The following is a 23,591-nucleotide window of genomic DNA, read 5'->3' on the forward strand; positions in this document are numbered from 1 at the left end:
GCCAGTTCCACCTGAACCTGTCACGTAATCTTGTCATGGTCACGTCCGAATCTAGAGAGCGCGTGAGAAAGGGAGGCTTGCGTTTAAATGCCCCGTGACCAACGTCACTGAAAGCAGACAGTCTAGCCGGGCCATTATCCCAACGCGGCTTGTGCGACCTTGCTGTGCGCAAATTGGCAGCCGCGTGTTTCCCAGATTACGACAGCGGCTAACCTTTCGAAAATGAATCGATTGCCCGCAAAGCTTCTTCGGGGGGAGGGGAGGGGAGGGGGTGGGGGGTAAGCGCCAGGACAAGGCGGGCGCGACATAAACGCAAGTCCTTCTTTTCTCTTTTACCACAGGGAGGACACAGCAGAAAAGCAGGTCGGTGGCCCTGCGAGGCGGTTTGGGGATGTCCTGAGGGCGTGAAAGGCGCTATCTAAATGCAAGCTCTGAAAGAAGCGTCATACCGGGCTGGAAACGTTAACTCTGTCTCTCTCTCTCCACAGATGCTGCCGGACCTGCTGGGTTTTTCCCAGCCGTTTTCTGTTTTCGTTTCAGATTCTCTCTCTCTACAAATGGCAGCTTCATCGCCCTGAGCTGGAGCGGTTTTGAACTCCGCAAACGCCTTTCCTCTGCGCCTGCGCACACGGGGCCGCCGTCCGTTGCCAGGGCCGGGGGGCGGGGTGGGGAGGGGGGGGGGGGGGGGGGAGGGGTGTGTGTGGCAGCGGCGCCGCTGGTTGCCAAGGCGACGGGGCGGCCGGAACGCGGCGCCGGGAGCCCGAGCAGAGAGGCGGAGGAGAGGTGAGAGGGGCGCAGGGTTCGGACAGGGCACCGGGGCACCGGGTACGGGGGTGGTCCAGCCGCGACCCCCTCCCGGGGGGGGGGGGGGTACAGGGAGATCAGGGACACCCCCCTCACCCCCAGGGGTACAGGGAGATTGGGGACCCCCCCCCTCACCCCCAGGGGTTACAGGGAGATCAGGGACCCCTCCCTCACCCCAAGGGTTACAGGGAGATCAGGGACACCCCACCCCCAGGGGTACAGGGAGATTGGGGACCCCCCCTCACCTCCAGGGGTTACAGGGAGATTGGGGACCCCCCCTCACCCCCAGGGGTTACAGGGAGATCAGGGACACCCCACCCCCAGGGGTACAGGGAGATTGGGGACCCCCCCCTCACCCCCAGGGGTACAGGGAGATTGGGGATCCCCCCTCACCCCCAGGGGTTACAGGGAGATTGGGGACCCCCCTCACCTCCAGGGGGTTACACGGAGATTGGGGACCCCCCTTATCCCCAGGGGTTACAGGGAGATCAGGGCCCCCCCTCACCCCCAGGTGTTACAGGGAGATCAGGGACACCCCACCCCCAGGGATACAGGGAGATCAGGGACCCCCACCCTCAACCCCAGGGGTACAGAGAGACTGGGGACCCCCCTCACCCCCAGGGGTACAGGGAGATCAGGGACCCCCCCTCACCCCAAGGGTTACGGGGAGATCAGAGACCCCCCTCACCCTCAGGGGTACAGGGAGATCAGGGACCCCCCCCTCACCCCCAAGGGTACAGAGAGATTGGGGACCCCCCTCACCCCCAGGGATACAGGGGGATCAGGGACCCCCCCCTCATCCCCAGGGGTACAGAGAGATTGGGGACCCCCCCTCACCCCCAGGGGTACAGGGAGATCAGGGACCCCCCACCTCACCCCAAGGGTTACAGGGAGATCAGAGACCCCCTCACCCTCAGGGGTACAGGGAGATTGGGGACCCCCCTCACTTCAAGGGTTACATGGAGATCGGGGACCCACCCCTCACCCCCAGGGGTACAGGGAGATCGGGGACCCACCCCTCACCCCCAGGGGTACTGGGAGATCGGGGACCCCCCTCACCCCCAGGGGTTACAGGGAGATCGGGGACCCCCCTCACCCCCAGGGGTACAGGGAGATTAGGACACCTCCCACCCCCAGGGGTACAGGGAGATTGGGACCTCCCACCATCCCTAGGGTTACACGGAGATTGGGGACCCTCCATCCCACTCCCAGGGTTACAGGGAGATTGGGACCTCCCACCATCCCTAGGGTTACATGGAGATGGGGACCCTCCATCCCACTCCCAGGGTTACAGGGAGTTTGGGACCCCCCACTCCCAGGGTTACAGGGAGTTTGGGACCCCCCACCCCCAGGGTTACAGGGAATTTGGGACCCCCACCCTCAGGGTTACAGGGAGATTGGGACCCCCACCCCCATGGTTACAGGGAGATTGCGAAGCCCCCCCCCACAGGGCTATTTGGAGATTGGGATCCCCTCAAGGACACAAGGTGGAATAGGTAAGGCAACTGTTGTGAGGCAGCATATTATTCCTTGAATTATCGCTCTTGCACAATGTAGCAAGATTTTCAACCCAACAGACAAGTCTTGGAGGCTGGTAGTAGAGTTGATCTGACCATGAACAAATTACTTGCCCTAATTATAAAGCACTAATATGTTTATGCAGTTCCATATCTAAAATTCTTGTGCTCCCCATTTTGTCCCTGCCTCCCACCTGATGATGTCTCCAATTCCATCTGAGGAAGTTGCGGGAGATGCTTAGCTGTATTAGCTGAGTTCCCAGTGGCCACCAACACTTTACTTGATGATTCCAAAGTTACAAAGTATACACATTACAGAAACAGTTCATTTGGCCCAACTGGTCCATGCTGGTGTTTAAGTTGCGCTCAAGCTTCTTCTGATCTCTCTTCATTGCACCCCATCAACATATCCTTCTATTTCTTTCTTCCTTGTGTTTATCTAGCTCCCTCTGAAATGCTATGCTATTTATCTCAATCACTCTGTGGTAACAAGTTCCACGTTTTCACCACAGCCTGGGTAAATAACCTTTTGAATTCCCCATTGGATTTATTAGTGACTATCTTATAATTGTGATCCCTAGCTTCTGTCCTACCTGCTAAACGGAGAGATTGTGGCATAGTGTTAATGTCACTGGACTAATGCTCTGGCGACATGGCAGCTGGTGGAATTTAAACTCAATAAATAATTCTGGAGTATAAAGCTAGTCTCAGTAATGGTGACCATGAAACTATCTTCGATTGTTGTAGAAAACCCATCGGGTTCACTAATGCCGTTCAGGAAGGAAATCTGTCATCCTTGCCCAGCTTGGCTTCAGACCCACAGCAATGTGGTTGACTCTTTACTGCCCTCTGAAATGGCCTAGCAAGTCACTCAGTTCAAGGGCAATTAGGGATGGGCAACAAATGCTGGCCTTGCAGTGACAGCCACATCCCATGGAAGAATCTATCTTCTCATTGTGAGAGGACCCTGGTCAGGTTACTTGTTAGTCTTTTCTAGAGAAAGAGTCTCATCCTGTTCAGTCTTTCTTGATCGGTTTGGGGGAGGCGATGGTGTAATGGTATTGTCACTAGACAAGTAATCCAGAGACCAAGGGTAAAGCTCTGGGGACTGGGTTTGAATCTCACCACAGCAGATGGTGAAATTTGAATTCAATAAAAACCTGGAGTTAAAAGTCCAATGAAACCATTGTCAATTGTTGTAAAAACCCATCTAGTTCACTAATGTCCTTTAGAGAAGGAAATCTGCTGCCCTTACCTGGTCTGGCCAACATGTGGCTCCAGACCCACAGCAATGTGGTTGACTCTTAACTGCCTTCTGAAATGGCCTAGCAAGTCACTCAATGTATCAATGAATCAAAAGTCTAAAAAGAAAGGAACCAGATGACCACCCACCATTGACCTAGCACTGGAAATGACAATGGAAAACTCAGCACTGTCGACTCTGCAAAGTTCTCCTTATTAACATCTGGAGAATAATACCAAAATTGGGGGAGCTAAACTAGCCAAGCAACAGCCTGATGTAATACTCACGGAATCATACCTTACAGACACCACCATCACCTACTGGCAGGGCAGACCCAGTAGAGGTGGCGGCACAGTGGTATACAGTTGGGAGGTAGTTGCTCTGAGAGCCCTCAACTCCGGACTCCATGAAGTCTCATGGCATCAGGTCAAATATGGTCGAGGAAACCTCCTGCTGATAACCACATACCGCACATGATATCAAAAAATGGCTGAAGGCACTGGATACTGCAAAGGCTATGGGCTCTGACAATATTCCGGCAATAGTACTGAAGACTTGTGCTCCAGAACTTGACGTGCCCCTAGTTAAGCTGTTCCAGTACAGCTACTACACTGGCATCTACCTGGCAATGTGGAAAATTGCCCAGGGATGTCCTAAACATAAAAAGCAGGACAAATTCAACCTGGCCGATTACCGCCCCTTCAGTCTATTCTCGATAATCAGTAAAGTAATGGAAGGGGTCATCAACAGCGTTATCAAGCGGCACTTGCTTAGCAATAACCTGCTCACTGATGTTCAGTTTGGGCTCCGCCAGGGCCACACAGTTCCTGACCTCATTATAGTCTTGGTTCAAACATGGACAAAGGAGTTGAACTCCAGAGGTGGGATAAAAACAATTGCCCTTGACATCAAGGCAGCATTTTACTTGAGCGTGGCATCAAGGAGCAAAACTGGAGTCAATGGGAATCCAGGGGAACAATCTCCACTGGTTACCATCATACCTAGCACAAAGTAAGATGGTTGTGGCTGTGGGAGGTCAATCATCTCAGTACCAGGACATCATTGCAGGAGTTCCTCAGGGTAGTGTCCTGTGCTGACCCATCTTCAGCTGCTTCATCAATGACCTTCCATCCAGCATAAGGTCAGAAGTGGGGATGTTCATTGATGATTGCACAATGTTCAGCACCATTCGTGACTCCTTAGATAGTGAAGCAGTCAATGTCCAAATGCAGCAAGACCTGGAATATCCAGGTTTGGCCTGACAAGTGACAAGTAACGTTCATGCTACATAAGTGCCAGGAAATGACCATATCCATCAAGAGGGAATCCAACCATTGCCCCTTGACATTCAACGGCATTGCCATTGCTGAATCCCCCACTATCAACATCCTGGAGGTTACCATTGATCAGAAACTGAACTGGACTAGCCATATAAATACTGTGGCTGCAAGAGCAGGTCAGAGGCTAGGAATCCTGTGGCTTGTAACTCACCTCTTGACTCTCCAAAGCCTGTCCACCATCTACAAGGCACAAGTCAGGAGTGTGATGGAATACCATCCCCTTGTCTGAATGAGTGCAGCTCCAACAACACTCAAGAAGCTTGACACCATCCAGGACAAAGCAGCCCACTTGGTTGGCACCCTATCCACAAACATTCACTCCCTTTCACACCGACACACATTGGCATCAGTCTGTACAATCTTAAAGATGCACTGCAGGAACTCCCGAGCCTTCTTAGACAACACCATCTAAACCCACGACCACTACCATTTAGAAGGACAGGGGCAACAGACACATGGGAACCCCACCAGCTGCAAGTTCCCCTCCAAGCTACTCATGAACCTGACTTGGAACCAAATCGCCATTCCTTCACTGTCACTGGGTCAAAATTCTGGAACTCCCTCTCTAACAGTGGGTGTACCTACATCACATGGATTGCAGCGGCTCAAGAAGGCCGCTCACCACCACCTTCTCAAGGGCAATTAGGGATGGCAAATATATGCTGGCCTAGCATATTTGCCCACATCCCATCAATGAGTAAAAAAAATCTAAGCCGAAAAACTGTACAGTATGATTCTAATTCCTCTAACCTCCACGTGTGTCACTTTAGCTCTGTTGGCAGAGGTCTCCCTTTCAATTTAGGAGCCAACTTGGCACTAAACATTGGCTACAAGCATGTGCGCATTACATGCCCAAGAATAATCCAGGGCCCTGTTTACATCTGGACTTTGTCTTTCATTTTAGATAATGTGTTAAATGTGGCTATGGTACTATTGCTTTTGTATGTGATTTCTGGGAAGCACATTGTTGTACCCCACTTCCTCCCTTGGGATATTTATTCTGCCGGTGTAGATCCAAAGGGCTTGTCATGCATCCATGTTGTTGGCCTCCTGTTCCTATCCATTACTCCCGGGGAAGGAGCTGGCTTTCCTTTGCTTTCACTCATTGCATATCTGGCGTCAGAAGCTCATAGAAACACACCCATACACACGCACCTATATATGTACGCAGTCTGCTGCCTCCAGCACTGTGCAACAAGTTCAATTTTCATATTCAAGACGGCTCTTAAAGGGAATGTTCTCTACTTTTCTCACTCACTTTCACTTACTTTCTTTCTTTCTGTCTTTTTCTCACTGCATTTTCACTCTTGTTCTCACTTTCTATTTTTCACTTTCTCCCTCTTTGACTCTCCATTTTCTCTGTCTTTTCTCTCTCTTATGGACTTCCAAAAGGTGTTTGATAAACTGTTGCATAGCAGTTCCACAAAGTTAAATCTCATGGAATAAAAGGGACAGTAGCAGTATTGCTACACAGTTGGCTGAGTGGCAGTAAACAAAGAGTGGTGGTCAACTATTGTATTTTGGACAGGGGAAAGGAGCTGGGTTTCACCAGCTTAGGACCACTGCTTTTTATGATCTGTATTCATGACCTAGACTTGGGTTTACGGGGCACAATTTCAAAATTGGTGGATGACACAAAGTTTGGAAGTATTGTGAATTGTTGAGAAGGATAGTGATAAACTTCAAGAGGACATAGCCAGGTTGGTGGAATGGACGAGCAAGTATGTACGAACAAGAAGCAGGAGTAGGCCATTCAGCCCCTCGAGCCTGCTCCGCCATTTAATAAGATCATGGCTGATATGATATTGACCTGAAATCGGCATCCCACCTACCGCCAATAACCTATCACCCCCTTGCTTACCAAGAATCTATTCACCTTTGCCTGAAAAATATTCAAAGATTTTGCTTCCACCACCTTTTCAGGAAGAGAGTTCCAAGGACTTACGACCCTCTGAGTGAAAAAAATTCGCCTCATCTCTGTTTTAAATGGGCGACCCCTTATTTTTAAACAGTGACCACTAGTTCTAGATTCTCCCACAGGGGGAAACATCCTCTCCACATCCACCCTATCAAGACCCCTCAGGATCTTATATATTTCAATCAAGTCACCTCTTACTCTTCTAAACTCCAGCGAATACAAGCCTAGTCTGTCCAACCTTTCCTTATAAGACAACCCATCAATTCAAGGTATTAGTCTGGTAAACCTTCTCTGAACTGCTTCCAACGCATTTACATCCTTCCTTAAATAAGGTGACCAATACTGTACACACTACTACTACAAATGTTGTCTCACTGGTGCCCTGTACAACCTCCCCACTTTTGTTTTCAATTCCCCTCGATATGATATGATAATATTCTATTAGCTTTCCTAATTAGTATGCCTGTTAGCCTTTTGTGCTTCATGCACTTGGACACCCAGATCCCTCTGCACCTCAGAGCTCTGCAATCTCTCACCATTTAGATAATATGATTCTCTTTTATTCTTTCTGCCAAAATGGACAATTTCATATTTTTCCACATTATACTCCATCTGCCAGATCTTTGCCCACTCACTTAACCTATCTGTTAGTAGCCTCCTTATATACGCCTCACAACTTACTTTCCTACCCATCTTTGTGTCATTAGCAAATTTGGCAACCACACCTTCAACCCTTTCACCAAGTCATTTATATAAATTGTAAACAGTTGAAGCCCCAGCGCTGATCCCTGTGGCGTGCCACTTGTTACATCTTGCCAACCTGAAAAAGATCCATTTATGCTTACTCTCTGCTTCCTGTTAGTCAGCCAACCTTCTTTCAATGCCAATGTATTACCCCCTTCCATGAGCTTTTATTTTCCGCAATATGGCAGATGAACTTTAATGCAAGAAAAGTGTAAAGTGAATCATTTTAGTAGGAAGAACAGGGAGAGGCAATATAAAATAAAGAATACAATTCTGAAGGAAGCATATGGGCAGAGGGACCTGGGCTCTATGTGTATAAATCATCGAAGGCGGCTGGGCAGGTTGAGAAAGTGGTTAGTAATACGGGATCCTGGACTTTATAAATAGAGGCATAAGGTACAAAAGTAAGGAAGTAATGATGGACCTGTATAAAATCATCGTTTGGTTTCAACAGCAGAATGGCATCCAATTCTGGGCACCACACTTTAGAAAGGATGTGAAGGCACTGGAGAGGGTGCAGAAAAGATTCACAAGAACAGTTCCAGGGATGAAGAATTTCAGCTATGTGGATAGATTGGGGAATATGGGGCTGTTCTCCATGGAGAAGAGAAGATTAAGAGGAGATTTGATGGAGGTTTTCAAAATCATGAGGGGTTTGGACTGAGTATATAGGGAGAAACTGTTCCCATTGGCAGAAGGCAATGCAGAGGGCACTGATTGGCAAAAGAAGCAATGGTGACAGAAGATAAATTTTTTTACAGCAGTGTGTGTTTAGGATCTGGAATGTTCTGCCTGAGTGTGTGGTGGAGGCAGGTTCAATCAAGGATTCAAAAGAGAATTGGTTAATTTCTTTTTTCTTTTATGTGATGTGGGCATCGTTGGCAAGACCCACATTTGTTGTCCTTGAACTGAGTAGTTTGCTAGGCCATTTCAGAGGGCCATTACGAGTCAACCACATTGCTGTGGATCTAGAATCACGTTAGTGAACTAGATAGGTTTTTTCCACAATTGACAATGGTTTCATGGTCACCATTATCGAGTCTAGCTTTTATATTCCCGATTTATTAATAGAATTTAAATTCTACCAACTGCCATGGTGGGATTTGATCCCAAATCTCCAGAGCATTAGCCTGGGCTTCTGGATTACTATTCCTTAAGCATTACCATTATGCCACCATCTCCTCTGTCTGCTGCCCTTGTCCTTCTAGATGGTAGTGGGTGGTGGGTTTTGAAGGTGCTGTCTAAGGAGACTTGGTGAGTTTCTGCAGTGCATCTTGTAGATGGCACACACTGCTGCCACTGTAGGTCGATGGTGGAGGGAGTGAATGTTTGTGGATGAAGTGTCAATCAAGTGGGCTGCTTTGTCCTGGATGGTGTCGAGTTTCAGATGCATGGGAACACCACCACCGGGAAGTTCTCCTCCAAGCCACCCACCATCCTGCCTTGGAAATATATCACTGTTCCTTCACTGTCACTGGGTCAAAATCCTGGAACTCCCTTCCTAACAGCACTGTGGATATACCTACACTACATAGACTGCAGCGGTTCAAAAGCCAGCTCACCACCACCTTCTCAAGGGCAATTAGGGATGGGCAACAAATGCTGGCCTGGCCAGTGACACTCTTCAAACTGTTTAAGAGAATTCTTAACATCCATCTAAATCATTGAAACAGGCAAAATATCTGACAATGCAGAACTGCCTCAGTTGAGCAATGGAATGTTGGCCTAGATTAGACACTCAGCTGTTTGTAAACAGCTTGAACCCACAATCGTCTAACCCTTGAGGCAAAATTCTACCAAGTCAGACTGATGTCTTGTGAAGGACGGACATAACTGATTCCATCCTACTACAAGAGTTCCAACAATACAGTGCTCTTTCAATACTGCACTGGAGTGCCAACCTAAAATAGAAACTCTGACTCTTGGGATTCAGAAACGAGAATCCCAGCAACTAAACCAATCTTCAGTTCTGTCGTCGAGGGCAGGTCCTTCACAATTTTTTGCCAAATCATGGCAGAGTGCTGTGATTTTTTGACTACGGATAGGGCTTGCAGGCAGGCCCAAGTGTGCCAGAGCCAGACCAAGGATTGAAGGCCATGCTGTTGGCATTAATCTGATCCACATGTTAGCTGTCTAGCTAACCTAATGCTTTAAAAATGATGAAATAACCAGCTGAAATATAATGGTACAATGCAATTGTGTGATGAAAATAGACCAAGGTCCATCTAGTTAGTCTTCCACCTTCCTGGTAGACAAATGATAAAAGTGATACAACAATAACGGGAATTGACCTGTAGTAATGATGATCTGCCTAAAGGCTGACTCTCTGCTCATTTCTCCACACCTCACCATCTTGAGCTTTCCTCTTCAGTTGCTTGTAGGGGCCTTCCACTTTCAAATTCAAGTTGTCTAACCTCATCGTTCTCCTTCTCCCTCTTGGTTCTACATCCCCCTAATCTTCCTTTAATCACCTCCTTCAGTAAATTCTCATTGCTTAAAATATAGTCAATTCAACCTTGTTTGTTACCTGATCTCATCATTTCCTGATGATATTCACCAATGATCTTTCCTCCTCCACCATCCTGAGAACTTCTTCATTGCTCTCATGTTCTCTCCAACTTCTCCAGAACCACATTTCACAGCTTCCTAATCTTTGGATGTCACCTTTTCTCAAGTTTCACATTTCAACCCCATTCAACAAGACACTCTAAATTACAGCAATAATTTCTATTGATTAGCTTATGACAACCCCGATGAGAGGAGAGGAAACCCCCTCCACCCCCCCCAACTCCCAGGGGTGGAGAGCTTTAGGAACCATAGGTCCAAAGTCACCTGTTCCTCCCAAGCATGCTACACTTCCCACATATCTGGCAGAATTTGCCATTTTTGAAGCTAGGTGCCATGGCGGGCAGGGTTTGTGGCATGTTTACCGCTGTCGGAGTGGCGGGAAATTATGCCTGATTTTGTGCTCAGAGGCTAATTAATTACGCATAGGTGAGTATCTTTCCGAATCACATGGCAGGTCGGGAACTGATTTACCCACCTGCCGTCACCTAATGGAGTCGAAGATCCGGGCGCTATATTTAAACACCACCCAAATACACACATTCACTCCCGCCTGCCCAGCTGTGTTCAGGAGATGTCTCAAAATGGCTGCATGCAAGAAGAATGCTGCTCCGAGGTTCAGCCACAACTTCTTCCAGGTTTTGTTAAGAGGAGTGTGCCAACACTGGGATGTCCTGTGCCCCAGGAAGCCCTCAAAATGCACTTCGCCAACCTGGGAGACGCTCGCAAGGGAGGTCAGCTTGTCAGGTACCCGCCCCTGCAGTGCAGGAAGAGGATGAATGATCTCATCCACTCCATGAGTGTAACTCAACCTTTAGCTCACTCCAATCTCACATGGCTTCATGCACTCAAAGGGTTATACTGCTCAGGAATCACACGCAATATTAGCAGGGGAGACAACAGCACTGATTGTCTCATGGACATTTTAACATCACCAGCATCTCATCTGTCATGCTGCACAAACTCCATCCTCAGCCCTGACTGGAGAGGGCTCACCACACACAGGAGGCATGCATGCTTCCAAACCTCTGCTCCAGCCTTTCTCATCAAATTCCATTCACTTGCCTTCCTGCAGGCCAAACCTGCCTAGGACAGGAGGGAGAGATCCCAGACTGGAGGAGGGATGGCCAACATACTGGAGCTCACTCCCTTTGAGGAGGATGCCACTGAGTTGGCAGGGGATGACAGAGATTGCTCTTTTGGGGAAGGTGAGATCAGCTTCTCCCAGCAAGCTAGTATTGATGAGCCTTTAAATGAATTGATCACATCCTGATGTTCACAGTGAGTGACATGCAACCTTGTATTCAGACTGTTTGTCAACTAAATCTATCTTCTCTCTCTTACAGGAACCAGCAGGTCCAGGCACACCAGCAGGGCCAACATAAGCCCCAGCCCACCTCAGAAGAGGATGCTGAGCAATCACCTGAAAAAGATCAGTCACAGTGTTCACCCACGCCACACCCCTCACTCCGCCCCGATCAGTGGGTCATGGTTCGAGATTAAGCTCAAGGTCATTTCCTGGAGAATACCTCACTGACACGTCTCCACAACAGGCGGAGATAGTTACAGCCCAGGTCTCTGGCACTCGGAGGACCGCTGGAAATCAGGCACCCCCTGAGCCCGAGTCAGATGATGAGCCTCTGCAAGCATCTGCTGAAAAAGTGTTGGAGATGAAACGACAGGTGGGGGAAAATCAGAGAGGCAGTCAATAGGCTAGAGCAAAGGAAGAAGGGGTCCATCCACGTTCTGTCTGATGCTATGGCTCCAACATGTGAGCGCCTCTTGATCATCATGGGAAGGGTAGTGGCTGTCTTGGAGACCTTGGTCCAGCAGATGCTGCTGGTTAAGTACTCGGACCTGCACTATATTGCTATCAGCATTGGTGGATCCATCAGTTTCTGGGTGAGAGGCGGATGAGGCACTTTGACCTTCCTCCAAGTGCACCTTCTCCTCAGTCAGGGAGAGGGCCTTGGGCACCCACGGGGAGGATGAGCCAGACACTCCAAGGGTATCCAGCCGCTCCAATTCCCTTCTCCCTGTGACCCCATCAACTCTAGCTGGTCAGGCTGAGGAGGGTGCATCTGCCCCTGAGTAAGAAATCCTTATCAGGTTGGAGACCTCCAGGCCTGGGGCCTCCAGAGGATGTCTGCCAAAGTCATTTTAGACAACAGGGCGTAGCAGGCAGCAGACAGTCTCCATCTCTGCTGCAGATGTAGGGACTGCACCCATGTATAATGGTAGGGTTAGAAAAATTTAAGAAATTTTGACATCACTTCTGGATCATGGGTGTTCAATCACTGTATATTTCATGCACATTTGTAAATACATTTGCTGTTCATAAGAATGGACTTGTCATTTGAAAGTGTCATGCATATGCATCTATGTGCCCTCTTAATGCAAGGGTGAGCGATGCTCCCACTCAGTGAGTGTCTGCTTTTATGAGCCTCACATCATATGATATTTACCTCTTGATATTTGCTCAACCCTTGTGTTATGTCAGGGGGATCAATCAGACTCTTCATTGGAAGTGTTTGCAAAATGCATTAGTATCATCTATTCTCTATAAGACAACATGGAGTTAGGCCTGCTGAAGCCTTGGAGGATTAACTGTAATTGCATCTCTTCACCGGTAGTGCCAAAGCTCAAGACCTGCAGCCACAATGATCTCTCTAACCATGCGTGCATTTCAGTGTCTGCTAAAGTTTCTCACTAATGTGACAATGACTGCATCAAGTCCTTTGACGCAGAGTTTGTGCTGTTGTGCCGACTTCCCAAAGCACAGGGATATAGGGCTCACTGCTGACCTTTCTGAAGATTAGAGCCTGATGAATCATGAGGGTTGAAGGTGCAAGTCCAAATGCTGAACTTGCCCTCAATGTTACTGGTTGTAAAGGCCTTTCAGTGCACTGGCATGGCATTAAGCAGCAGGAAGAATCTGGCCATCTCCTGTTACCTGCTCCTTACTGCTCCTAAATCTTGTGGCTATCAATGAGGCATGGGCACATCTTCCATGTCGTGCTTCTTTGATGGTATCATCATGTGGACGTTTACCCTCATCTCTCTCTTCAGTTTCTTGCCCTTCCTGCTCTTCATCATCCGAGGAGCTCTCAGCCTCCTTCACTGTCTCCCTCTGGCAAGAGACCCCCCCCCAACTTTTAAGTGCCAGGTTGTGAAGGGTGCAACAGACCACGATTATGTGAGACACCCTTTGAGGGGAGTGCTGCAGAGCTCCACCTGAGGGGTCCAAACATCAGAAGCATATCTTCAGGATGCCAATGGTCTGCTCGATGATGGATCATGTGGAGCTATGCACCATGTTATATCTCTTCTCCGAGACATTCTGAGGACGATGCACGGGTGTCATGAGTCATTGTTTGAGCGGGTACCCTTTATCCCCCAGCAGCCAGCACTGTAATTACTGAGGCCTTTCGAATATGTGAGGCACCTGAGAATGACTCAGGACATTTGAATCATGGGAACTCCCAGGGTACCTGGCACAAACATGCACAATGTGCTTCTGATGACCACACACCAGTTGAACGTTCAGGAAGTGGAACCTTTCCTGTTAACGAACATCAGGGGCTGCTGCCATGGAGCCCTCAAAGCCACATGTGTGCAATCAATTGCACCCTGTACTCTAGGGAAGCCTGAGATAGCTGCAAACCCATGAAATCTAGCAGCCTGGCTAGCTTCATCGAGTGTGAACTTCACATAATGTTGAACCTTACTGTAGAGGGCATCTGTCACCTTCTTGATACATTTATGTGTAGAGGACTGTGAGACTGCTCCTTACTGCTCCTGAATCTTGTGGCTATCAATGAGGCATGGGCACATCTTCCAGGTCGTGCTTCTTCGATGGCATCATCACGTGGATGTTGACCCTCGTCTCCCTCTTCAGTTTCTTGCCCTTCCTGCTCGTCACAGGTCCCCTGTGGATCCTGGAATGATCTGCAGGCAAAGAAATTGAGCGTGGTGGTGACCTTCAGGGCCACTGGCAGGGGATGTCCTCCCAGCCCACGGGATTGCATGTCATTGTGGTGGACATTCCAGCTCTCCCCCACTGAACCCATCACTGTTGATGTCCCCATGCCCCATGTGGACCTCACCGCTCCCCATCTCGAGGCTGTGCGCACAGTCACATACAGAGGAGATCCCTGCCAGGACAGGGATCCCCCACACACCAACCCCCCCCCCCCCCCCCCCCCAATCGGCCCCCCCACCAACTTATTACGTTTTCCCCATTTACAGGCTGCAGTTGCCTCCCCTAACCATGACCATCCATCTGCAGCCCAGTATCAAGCCTGAAAAGCCCATTGCTACAAACTGTGAACATAACCTGCTCTCCAAGCTGTGCCTTACCTCAATTGAGCATACAGGTCTTGCCCCTCCCTGGAGCGGCAGTACGACACGCATGCCATGTCTAGCCCTGTAAAGCCCACAAAGCCCCAGGGCTGCCTTTAATCTCTCACTCTGACTTGTTGGCCCCAGACCAGGGACTATGACTGCCTGTCATTGAGCTCCCCCGGTCCCCTCATGACTGATCATAACACAATCTCCCTCCCCCCAGCACACCCGCCTCTCTATCAGTCTCTGTGCGACCCATCCCTCTTGTGTCACACTAACACAATCCTCCTTCCTATTCCGGAGTCTGCTTACATTGCTCCCATTCATACAGTTCAGTTCCCATCCACCCCCTTATGTGTCTGCATTCTAGTCTTCCATGTTGGGCTCCAGCTTCCCCACTCTTGGTCTCCCCTCCGCCTGCCATCTTTCCCGCTCCCCTTGCAACTCCTCCATAGCCCATTGCCCCCATGTGTCCATCATCCTTCTCCACCTCCCCCCACCACCCCTCCCCAACCCCTGGTTGCAATGCTGGCCTCTGTAACAGAGTGCAGCCTTGCCTGAGAGCCACTGCACAGTGGTGTCCTCCCAGAATATGGAGGCATCCACCCCGAGTAGACCAACCTCACCTCCGCCAGTATGGTGTTGCACTGCCATCGCTAAGAAACCAGAACAGCACTGTTGCAAGTTGGGTCTGAATGTTGCACTCCTAAGTCAGAAGTGAAGTGAGGGCTAACTGATGCACACCACTCATTTCCAAACATGTTTTAGACTGATCTGAATTCCACTGGCTTGATGCAAGATTGGAAGGTGGAACATGATTCTGATGAGTAGCGTTTTTAATGACCTCATGAGCATTCATGACATGGTAATGAATGCAAATAGCGTTCCTGACATTGATCAGCAGGAAACCTAACCCACCATGAAAGGGGTGAGGGGGAAATCTGAACTGTTTTACTGCCGGCAGGAATCTGATTTTTGGCCTCTCTCCAAACTTTCTGCTTCTGCCCACTGTGAAACTGCTGCTGGCAGGAGGGGAAAATTCCACCCAACCTATCAAATTATTCATATACTGTATCCTAAAATGTTATTTCCTGAAATAAACCTATATGATCCAGATTTTGCTTTAGCGGGCCATTTTGTGGGCTCCATTCATTAGATTTTTTTCCCTCACCCTTCAGGTGAAGTCAATGGGATATCTGGGACCCTAGTAAACGAAAGGGATAACAGAATGTCTTCTTAGATTTAAGGATAGAGAGGAATGACAGCGCAAGAAATAGGAAGAATTAAGCTAAATTTAGATACAGAAAGATAAATGAACAGAGGGAAAGTATCTTCCGACTAGGCACTTTACAGCCTTCCGGACTGAATATTGAATTCAACAACTTTAGATCATGAGTTCTCTCCTCCATCCCACCCCCTTTCCGATCCCCCCTTTTTCCAATAATTTATATATATTTTTCTTTTCCCACCTATTTCCATTAAATGTATTTCCATCCATTGTTTTATCTCTACCTTTTAGCCTATTTTGATCCCTTCCCCCCACCCCACCCCCACCAGGGCTATCTGTACCTTGCTTGTCCTGCTTTCTACCCTTAATGTCACCTATTAGCACATTCCTTAGATAATATCACCACCGTCAACACCTCTTTGTCCTTTTGTCTATGACACCTTTTGGCAATCTCCACCTATCACTGGCCCTCTATCCAGCTCTACCTGTCCCACCCCTCCTTAAACCAGGTTATATTTTACCTCTTTTCTATTTTTCCTTAGTTCTGATGAAGAGTCATTCGGACTCGAAACTGTGTTCCTCTCTGCAGATGCTGTCAGACCTGCTGAGTTTTTTCAGGTATTTTTGTTTTTGTTGTGAGAGGGAAAGTAAGTTTAGGTCAAGAGAGAGAGAAAGACTCAAGAATTTTAATAAAGCCTAGGAACAATGTACTACCTACAGGAGTAAGATCTCACAACTCCAATTGTTGCCTTTCAAGACTGGGGAGGTCATTGCAGGAGCTTAAATCTGGTCATAAAAAAGGGATCTTTGCATCATTAAGAACCAGCCCAAAAATTCCGCAGTGACTTTCATTCATTTTAGTGGCGCAAATGCAGAAATGTTTTGAAACTCACAGGGAGATTGAAGGTGAGCTCCTGTTTTTGCAAGGCTAATGGTGGAGCAGTGCAAATTGACCAGCAACTTGTGGCATTTCACAACTCATGGCGCCTCTGTCTCAGCATAAATTACTGTATAATTCACACATTAATAATGGTGAGCGCCATCCAAGTTGCCTTTACTTTTGCAACATATCCTGGGCTATTCTTTCTGCAGTTTAGTTTTGTATTTCCCCCTCTTTCAATGTTCTGCTGTCCTGGACAAGGTGCAATAGCTCGTCACGAAAGGTATAAACCTTTTATGGTGTCAGCCAGCAGAACTGTCCAGTTCCTAACAGTCTCTTGTCAGTTAAGCTGTTTAGCATGCTGACAGCAATTCACGGTAGGAGAAACTGAATGTAAGCCAACTGAACTTAAGTCAGTGGTGTGTAATGCTTATGTGATACTCTTAATCCATCAACTCAAATTTCTCCCACCACCAGTGACAGACCTGTAAAGGCCAATGTTTCACCTTGCTACAGAGCTTCAAATACTTTCTCCAGGTACCACCCAAGACAGAAGGGCTGAATCTGTTATTTGTGTCGCCAGGTATTGCAGTTTAAATGTAAGCTATAGGAATATTTTGCACTTTTTGTTGTGCCTTTGTGACATGGCTGCATGATTCCCCATATGGAAGACTGTCACAGAGGGTCACTTGTGATGTCATTATTTTGTGCACGAATATCGCAGTATCTCAGTGAAGTTGTCATAAACCTTTCGCTTATAACAGAACTCTAAATGCCAAGTTAACTCCCCAGCAATATTTATACCTGCTATTTAATCAATGGGAGAAAGTCATTAGCATAATATGAACAGATTGCAATGTTTTAACCTAATCAGAATTATTGGTTTTGCATTTACCATATGTAGCAATTCCACTTAAGTAAATGGGGAATAGGGTAAGAGTTGTGAGATTGTAATAAATTCTGGACCTGATGCTCAGTACTATATTATTCCATCAGTCTGGTAATAGGAGAGTGCCTTACTTGCTGAGCAATTTAAAGGACAACAGCATCTCGATTATAATTGCAGTTAACTGAAAGGTCACTTAGTATTATAGTTATTTTTATTTTCCTTGTTCATTTTGATTGTCAGGTTTACAGGTCCTGTTCTTTCTTTGTTTTCAGGCATGTGCTGGATACCTGGAACTCTCTTTGCCCCCAGAAGCTATTGAGACTCAATCAGTTGAAAATATCAAACCTGAGGTTGAGAGTTTTTTGTTAGAGGAGGGTATTAAGGGGATGTGGAACAAAAATGCGTAAATGGAGTTCCGTATGGGATAATCTAATCTAGGTGTTTAGGTTGATTAAAGGAGTTGGTAGGACAGATAGAGAGAAACTATTTCCTCTGGTGGGGAAGTCCAGAAGAAAGGGTGTAACCTTTCACAGGGATGATGTCATGAATCACTTCTTCACACAAAAGGCAGTGGAAATCGGGAACTCTCTGCTCCCCCTGTTGAGGCTGGGGTCAAATCAAAATTTCAAAACTGAGGTCAATCCAATTTTGTTGGATAAGGAAACTAAGGGATTTGAAACTAAGATAGGTGGATGGAGTTAAGATACAGATCAGCCATGATCTAATTGAATGTTTCCATAACCCTCCACCCCCATTAAGTGTTTAGAGTAGTAAATGGCATCTTGTGATAGCAGTTTGACCCATAAGCATTGATGGTAATGGTAAAAAGCTCTTTTGAAGCAAACAGATTCATAAGGAAAAGAGGGCTGGGGTATTCTCCATTTGTTAGTATTAGAAGTCTATGTCTGACATCGTAGTATGTGTTGTTACACAATGTGGTGTGTGACAGCAACAAAAACAGCTAGCATTTATAGAGTGCTTTAAAGTTGTAAAGCATCTCAAGCTACTTCACAGCAGCATAATCAGAGAAAATTTGACACCGAACCACAAAAGGAGACATTAGACAAGGAAACTTGGTAAAAGAGGCAGGGTTTTAGGAGCATCTTAGAGGAGAGAGGGAGGGAAGAGGTTTGGTGAGGGAATTCCAGAGTTTAGGGCTTCAACAGCTAATGGCACTGCCACCAATTGCAGAGTGTTGATAACCAGGGATGTGTAAGAGGCCAGAATTGGAGAAGTGCAGAGATCTTGGAGGTTCTAGTGTTGGAGGAGGTTACACAGATAGGGAGGGGAGAGACCAACGAGGGATTTGAATTCGAGGATGAGAATTTTAAAATTGAGGTGTTGCCAGTGTAGGTCAGCAAGCACAGGGGTGTTAGGTGAATGGGGCTTTGTATGAGTTAGGACATGGGCGACTGAGTTTTGAACTAGCTCAAAGTTTATGGAGGGTGCAACGTGGGAGGTCAGCCAGGAAAACCTTGGAATATGATGACTAAACAAGTGATTTTCCACCTTTGGTTTAATGAAACTGGCTTTACTGATGTCAGTTATGGTTGAGGGGTTGGATGGGGAGGGTGTTTGGGGTGGAGATATTTTCTTGAGGGAGGGAGGGAACATCAGAGAGTTAATCCTCCAGATCTTCTCTTTCTCCCCATCCCCCTTGAGACTAAGAATAGCACTGGGTGAGAAGGCATAGCAAATTGTCATGCTCATCATCTCAAAAGGAGTCTGTGTATGGCATAGGGAGGGAGTTAGTCATAAGTAGGATGGGGGAGGAGAAGAATGAAAGGGTAATGCTCCCATATCTCATGTCTGGGTCTGCTGTAGACTCCAGGACATCACTGCAGGAGTTCCTCGGGGTAGTGTCCTATGCCCAACCATCTTCAGCTGCTTCACCAGTGACCTTCCTTCCATTGTAAGGTCAGAAGTGGGGATGTTAGCTGATGATTGCACAATGTTCAGCACCATTCGCCATTTCTCAGATACTGAAGAAGTTTATGCAAGATCTGGACAATATCCAGGCTTCGGCTGACAAGTGGCAAGTAACATTCACACCACACAAGTGCCAGGCAATGACCATCTCCAACAAGAGAGAATCCAACCATTGCCCCTTGATGTTCATTGAACATTACCATCACTGAATCTCCCACTATCAAAATCCTGGGGGTTACCATTGACCAGAAACTGAACTGGACAAGCCATATAAATACTGTGGCTACAAGAGCAGGTCAGAGGCTAGGAATAGTGTGGCGAGCAACCCATCTCCTGACTCCCCAAAGCCTGTCCACCATCTACAAGGCACAAATCAGGAGTGTGATGGAATACTCCCACTTACCTGGATGAGTGCAGCTCCCACAACACTCAAGAAGCTTGACACCATTCAGGACAAAACAGCCTGCTTGATTGGCACCACATCCACAAACATTCACTCCCTGCACTACTAACACACAGTAGCAGTAGTGTGAACCATCTACAAGATACACTGCAGGAATTCACCGAGGCTCCTTTGACAGCATCTCCCAAACCCACGACCACTAACGTCTAGAAGGACAAGGACAGCAGATAGATGGGAACACCGCCACCTAGAGTTTCCCCTCCATGTCATTCATCATCCTGACTTGGAAATATATTGCAGTTCCTTCACTGTTGTTAGGTCAAAATCCTGGAACTCCTTCCTAACAGCATGGTTGGTGTACCCACACTACATAGACTGCAGCAGTTCAAGAAGGCAGCTCACCACCACCTTCTCAAGGGCAACTAGAGATGGGCAATAAATGCTGGACCTGCCAGTGAATAAAAAAAATTGATGGAGATTGATTGCAATGATTAGTCAACAACAGAAGAAGGTTCTCCACTCTCTCCCCATGTCAACTATGAATAGGCTATAAATGTCCTTTCTGACCTTAACCTGACATAATCATAAAGTACAGAAGGTGGCCATTGGGCATGTGCCAATTCTTTGAAAGAGCTATTGTTCAGAGGAGATTCACTGGACTCATTCCTGAGATGAAGGGGCTGTCTTATGGCGAAAGGTTGAACAGGTTAGGCCTATAGCCATTGGAATTTAGAAGAATGTGAGCTGATCTTCTTCAAGCATATAAAATCCTGAGGGGACTTGATAGGGTGGATCCCGGACCATATTTCCTCCTTTTTTGGGGGAGACTAAAACTAGGGAACATAGTTTACAAATAAGAGGTCTCCCTTTTAATACAGAGATGAGAAAACTTTCTCTCAAAGGATCAATGGTGTGTGGAGCTCTCTTCCCCAGAAAATAGTGGTGGCTGGGCCTTTGAATTTATTCAAGGCACAGTTAGACAGACTTTTGTTAGGCAAGGAACTCAAGGGTTATTAGGGCCAGACAGGAAAGTGGAGCTGAGGCCACAATCATACCAGCCATGATCTTATTGAATGGTGGAGCAGGCTCGAAGGGCCAAATGGCCTATTCCTGCTCCTATGTTCATGTACAATTAGTCCCACTCCCCTGCTCTGCCCTGCGAGATTTTTTTTCCAATTCAAGTATTTATCCAATTCTCTTTTGAAAGTTACTATTGAATCTGCTTCCACTGTCCTTTCAGGCAGCGCATTCCAGATCACAACAACTTGCCACGTTAAAAAAACCTCCACATTTCTCCTCTGGTTTTTTTTTGCCAATTACCTTAAAATTCTAAGAATAAATAATAAAACAATTGGGAAATAACTGACCCTTTAAGAACAAGCACTTGCTGCAGGTATCCTGGTCTTCTGTCAGACCTGGAGAGAGAGAGAGAGAGAGAGGTAAAACTAGGAAAGAGGTTCTGCAAAGAGAGTATGAGGAGGTAGGCACTAAATTGAAAAGCAGAACCTCAAAGGTTATAATCTCTAGATTATTACCTGAGCCGCATGCAAATTGACATAGGCTACAGAAAATTAGAGGGGTGAATACATGGTTCAGAGACTGGTGTGGGAGAAGTAGGTTCCAGTTTGTGGGGCACTGCCACCAGTACTGGGCAAAGTGGGGGCTGTACCTTTGGGACGGTCTACACCTGAATCAGGCTGGGACCAGTGTTCTTGCGAATCACATAACTAGGGAAGTAGAGAGAGCTTTAAACTAAATAGTGGGGGCAAGGGATCAAATGTGGAAAGATATGATACATCAAAGAATAGACATAAGATAAGAGGAAAATAGTAATATGGGAAATGAGGGTCAGAGAATGGCAGGAAGGGACAGGGAGAAAAAAACCTAAGAATGCACAAAGAATCAAGACTAGATGTTACAAAGATAAGAAAAAGTCTAAACTAAAGGCTCTGTATCTGAATGCATGTAGCATTCGTAACAAAGTCAACAAATTGATAGTGCACATTGAACTAAATAAATATGATCTGATAGCAATTACGGAGACCTGGCTATAAGATGACAAAGATTGTGTCCTGAATACTGAGGGGTATGTAGGACAAATTATACAAGAAATATTGGGTGCTTTTGACAAAGGAACGGTAATAATCATGGTGACTTTAATCTACATATAAACTGGAAAAATCAGATTGGCAGTAGTAGCCTGGATGAGGAGTTCATAGAATGCTTTTGGGATAGTTTCTTAGAGCAGCATGTTCTGGAAACAACCAGAGACCAGGTTATATTAGGCTTGGTATTGTGTAATGTGACAGGGATAATTAATAACCTCAGAATGAAGGTACCCTTAGGTAGCAGTGACCACAATATGATTGAATTTTACATCCAGCTTGAAAGGGAGAAGAGTGGGTCTGAGACTAGTATTTTAAACTTAAATAAGGGCAACTATGTGGGCATGAAAGCTGAGCTAGCTGAAGTAAACTGCGATACTAGACTAGTAGAAGCTGTGGCAGACATTTAATGGGTTATTTCAGAATTCTCAGAATAAGTATATTCCTATGAAGAAAAATTCTAAAGGGAGAACTCATCGTCTATGGTTAACTGAAAAAATAATGCAGATGGAGTATAATGTGGGAAAATGTGAATTGTACACTTTGGCAGGAAGAATAAAAAAGCAGAGTATTACTTAAATGGAGAATGACTGCATAATTCCAAGGTGCCGAGGGATCTAGGTGTTCTCGTGCACGGGTCACAAAAAGTTAGTATGCAGGTACAGCATGTAATTAAGAAGGCTAATGGAATACTATCCTTCATTATGAGAGAAATTGAACATAAAAGTAAGGATGTTATGTTTCAGTTATACAGGGCATTGGTGAGATGTATCTCGAATACTGTGTGCCGTTTTGGCCTCCTTATTTAAGGAAGGATGTAAATGCGTTGGAGGCGGTTCAGAGGAGGTTTACTAGATTGATACCTGGAAAGGGCAGGTTGTCTTATGAGAAAAGGTTGGATAGGCTGGGCTTGTTTCCACCAGAGTTTTGAAGAATGAGGGGCAACTTGATTGAAGTATAAAAGATCCTAAATGGTCTTGACAAGGTGGATGTGGAAAGGATGTTAAACAAAAACAAAAACAGAATTACCTGGAAAAACTCAGCAGTCTGGCAGCATCGGCGGAGAAGAAAAGAGTTGACGTTTCGAGTCCTCATGACCCTTCGACAGAACTGTTGCGAACAGTTCTGTCGAAGGGTCATGAGGACTCGAAACGTCAACTCTTTTCTTCTCCGCCGATGCTGCCAGACTGCTGAGTTTTTCCAGGTAATTCTGTTTTTGTTTTTGTTTTGGATTTCCAGCATCCGCAGTTTTTTTGTTTTTATCTCTGTGGAAAGGATGTTTCCTCTCATGGGTGAATCCAGAACTAGGAGGCACTGTGTTAAAATTAGGGCAGAGATGAAGAGAAATCAAGAAATAAAGGACTGAATGTTGCGTGCTGGTGTTAGAGTTAGGAGGGGTAAATAGAAAGCTTGATTGAAGCACTGAGCTTGGAGAAGTTTAAAAAGATACAGAGACAAGTGGTGAGGTGAAAGGGTTTTTGGAGGGAACTGCAGAAGTATGGTTGAAGAATGTAAAGATTCTACCACCAATGGTTGGACAAAGCTCACCAACTTTCTCTCATAAGAACAAATGAAATAGGAGCAGAAGGAGGCCATTCAGCCCCTCGAGCCTGCTCCGCCTTGCAATAAGATCATGGCTGATTTGTTTGTGTTTCAAGTTCCACATTCCCATTTACCCCCAA

General features: G+C 46.7%; 1 protein-coding gene across 1 annotated transcript in view; it reads left to right on the forward strand.

Moving 5' to 3' along the window:
• The first annotated feature begins 2,236 nt into the window (after positions 1–2,236).
• Positions 2,237–23,591, forward strand: part of cfap65 (cilia and flagella associated protein 65) — a 191,093-nt gene continuing 169,738 nt past the window's right edge. The window contains exon 1 of the mRNA XM_041201213.1: positions 2,237–2,300. The gene's annotated coding sequence lies outside the window, so the exon portion shown is untranslated. The remainder of the gene's footprint in view (positions 2,301–23,591) is intronic.

Source organism: Carcharodon carcharias, chromosome 12 (genome assembly GCF_017639515.1).
Source record: "Carcharodon carcharias isolate sCarCar2 chromosome 12, sCarCar2.pri, whole genome shotgun sequence".
Classification (NCBI taxonomy): domain Eukaryota; kingdom Metazoa; phylum Chordata; class Chondrichthyes; order Lamniformes; family Lamnidae; genus Carcharodon; species Carcharodon carcharias.